This window comes from Cardiocondyla obscurior, linkage group LG27 (genome assembly GCF_019399895.1).
Source record: "Cardiocondyla obscurior isolate alpha-2009 linkage group LG27, Cobs3.1, whole genome shotgun sequence".
NCBI classification, from domain to species: Eukaryota; Metazoa; Arthropoda; class Insecta; order Hymenoptera; family Formicidae; genus Cardiocondyla; species Cardiocondyla obscurior.
The window spans coordinates 198,919-202,769 of NC_091890.1; positions in this window are offsets into that span (position 1 = coordinate 198,919).

The following is a 3,851-nucleotide window of genomic DNA, read 5'->3' on the forward strand; positions in this document are numbered from 1 at the left end:
CCTCCGGCCCGTTGTGCGTTTCCCGCCAACGGGTGGCAATCCCTCGTTAGGACGCCGTCCTTGCCACAACGGGAGCAAAACTTAACGGCGGGGCGTCGGCATTTGGTTCGAGTGTGACCTCGTTGCTTGCAGCGCCAACAGCACTCTTCTCGGCTATAGGCGACGGCGGCGGCCACTGCCGGTGGCCGACTGGCGTGCTGTTTCTCGGTATGTTCCCTCTCCTGGCGTTTGATATCTTCAAATTCGGCTGCTCGGTTAGTGAGGTCCTCCAAGTTGTTCACGTCTCGAATTCGGATGTATAATTTGTATTCGGGCCTCATATTCTCGTAGACTCAATCCAGGACTTCGTCGGTGGAAAGGTTCCCAGCTCGACGGGCCATGGTTAGCAATGCGGTGGCGTATTGCTTGAACGGTTCTCCCGCTCGTTGTACTCGGCCGTGTATTTCTCGCGTGAGCTGGGCTCGGTATCGGTGGGGCAGGTAATAGTTCCGGAAGCTGTCCTGAAAATCGGCCCAACGTTTCCACTGGTCCTGGTTAATTTGGAACCAGAGCAAAGCATCTCCTTTTAACATTTCGGGTAGCCCTAGTAGCAAGAGGTCCCCCGGGTAGCCGTATGCTCGCTGTAGTTCTTGGATACGCTCGAGAAATGCGAACGGGTCTCTTCCATCGAAGTGGACGCCCCACTTTCGAATTTGATTAATAACTTTCGCGTGATCGGTTAGGCTGACAGATTCGTCCTCACGAGGGGAACTCGTTTCGGCCCGACTGATGGCGGCACCCTCCATCCGAGCCTCCGGTGCCGGGGCGTGGAATGGTAAGAGTTCCTCCACGTGGCTGAATGCTGGGAGCGGTTGGTGCTGCGGTGTGCCAGCCGCGAACGCATCTAGGTGTTTTGAGGCGTGCAGTTCGTCGTCTGGTACTTCCATGATGATGGCTGTCTGTGATTTGCACGGTGGTTTCAATGGATCGGTTCTGTTAAGGGCCATCGGGGGCTTATAGTCGGGGTTGGCCTCCACAAACCTTCGAAGTCGGTGTCGTAATTGACTACAAGGACCGCTATTGTCAATGTGAATTCGCGCTAATTCTTCGGCTAAATCGTTTTTGGACAGTTTGTAAATCCAGCTCTTCATTCGCGTTAACTCAAGTCTCGGTCTGGTCAGGTCCCTGTTCGGGCGCTATGTAACATGGTAATTTCCGGTCCGGAGAGCTCGTCGGAAGCCAGAGTGCGAGTGTAAAGAAAACCGAGACTTGGTTAAATCGTAAAATAAAAGATTTATTAATAAAAGGGAGAAAGAATATAGAGTCAAAAGATTACACTTAGTCTAACAAAAGGAATATACAAAGTAATCAACTAAAGAATAAATTGCAACGGAAAACGGCCATCTGCCGTGAGCTGGATTCCAAGGGAACGCTAGTGCGGGTCGCTTCGGGACTTATCCTAGGTAACAGGCCGTGTCGGTTATACAGGCCTCCGCGGGTTACAGGACGGGTCGCTAGGGCCGTATCGGCGGCACAGGTTTCGCGTTTGCGAGTCGGCGGCGCGGATTACAAATCAGGCCGTGCGAGCCGTAACGGACGCACAGGCTTCGCGTTCGCGGGTCGGCGGCGCGGATTACAAACCAGGCCGTGAGGGCCGTATCGGACGCACAGGCTTCGCGTTCGCGAGTCGGCGGCGCGGATTACAAACCAGGCCGTGAGGGCCGTATCGGACGCACAGGCTTCGCGTTCGCGAGTCGGCGGTGCCGCGACTTAATTCGACTATGCGACGGAACGCTAGATCCGTGCTGGCGCGAAGGGGCGAGAGAGAGAGAGTCGCGAGCGCCCGAGTCTCGGAGATGTCGGTATCGAGGACGGCCGGGAGCGCCCGGTCGAAGGAAGGCTCGGGAGCGCCCGAGTCTCGGAAATGTCGGTGTCGAGGACGACCGGGAGCGCCCGGTCGAAGGAAGGCTCGGGAGCGCCCGAGCCTCGGAGATGTAGATGACGAGGACGGCCGGGAGCGCCCGGTCGAAGGAAGGCTCGGGAGCGCCCGAGTCTCGGAGATGTCGGTGACGAGGACGGCCGGGAGCGCCCGGTCGAAGGAAGGCTCGGGAGCGCCCGAGTCTCGGAGATGTCGGTGTCGAGGATGGCCGGGAGCGCCCGGTCGAGGGAAGGCTCGGGAGCGCCCGAGTCGTGTAGAGCGAAGTCGGTTTCGGAGGCCGGGTGAGCCCGGTTGAGGAAGTCTTGGGAGCGCCCAAGACCTGGAGGATCGGATGCTGGGGTGCTCCCCAGCGCGGAACAAGGTGCCTCGTCTGTGCTCGAGGCAGCTTATATACCCGTGGGCCCGGGAGTGGGGGCCCCACTCCGAGCTGTCGGGTGGCGGTGCGCGGTGTGGGCGGTTGGGCGGCCCGTGTTGCTCGTTGCGTAGGTCCGCGCTACTCGCCGCGGGCGGCTGGTCGGCCCGCGCGTAATTTAAACGTGGTCGGGACCGCGCGATTATTTCGGGCGAACGGTGGTGGTCGCGGCGCGGGGTCTGAAGTACGTGGCCTCAGGCCACAACCTTCCAGAAAGACAATTCTTAAAACTAACATATTCCGGTACTGGTTATTGCGTGAAAACATAAAAAACATGCAACAAATTGTAAACGGACGCCAACGAGATCCAGACAAAAGGAATTTGTCTGGATATGACAAAAAAAAATCAAACCTAAAGGCTCATAAATATTTCAAACTCTGATTAGAAAGTCCATCGTAAGAAAAAAAAAAAACTTTTTTTAAAATGTAATTGCACCGTGGATCCTGAGCCTTAGAAAAACCAAGGGCGCAAGAGGCCCGCAATTACCGGAGTATGTTGTACGAACAAAAGCAATAAAATTCAAGCAACACAATAAGTCATATCGATAGTAAAAGTTTTCCCACCATTTCTCTAAAAATGTTAGTAACATTCTGGAAGGTTCGGAAGGGATGATTCGCTGAGGCGGAGTCTCTTATAAACATTTTATATTCAAAAACCAATGGATCTCGGGAACTCCTCACCAAAATCTAGAAACTAAGGGCGAAAAATTTAGAAGTTTAAGAAACAGAGAATGGATAGGGCGTGAGTGCTCAATAATTGTAAAATAGGAAAAGTGGAGGAACAAGCTCAGCAAATGAAAGTTTTGAGTTTCGGAAAAGTGAAAATTCGGCAATAGTTCTCCCCTTTTCCGAGCTTATAAAATCTTGTGTTCTGGCGGAGCACGCTCTCTTACTCACCAGATATCCAGCGCACAAGTTTAATTAAGCAAATTGTGAGTGCCTGTTTGTGCAAGACTGCTAAAAAATCTGAGAAGAAGACTCCAGAAAATCTCCAAAAAGTAAGTCTCAACAAACAATTACGTTATCCCGCGAACTAAAATTAATTCCATTAAATGTTTATTAATTCAAAGTGTTCCTTTCATTAAATTCAAGAAAAGAGGGAAGGGATTGTCTGAGTCAGAGTTTCGGAGATTTGATTATGTTCTTTAGACTTCATGACGATTCAAATTTGCGAAGAGATTTGCTCCTGAATATCGGCTGTGATATGCCGTCAAATAACTAGCGACTTACTGTGGTTCACGCCGCGAAATGTTGCTGGAAGTTTGGCGGCTATCCACGGCTTCAAGAAAACGGGAAACGAGCTTTGCTTAAGATGAACCGCGGAGATTCATTAATGGGCGAGCCGAAAGCTCTGGAAATCGTCGGTGACGAGTCTCCTTCGACGCTTTTTTTGTTAAATTCGTTAAATCTTTTCTTATAAAAATTAAAACCAAACTGTAAATTTTTAATGAAATCGTCAAATAAGAAAACGTTGAAAAAGAGCCGGGCGCGGCGGAACAAGCAAATAAAAAATCTGAGAGA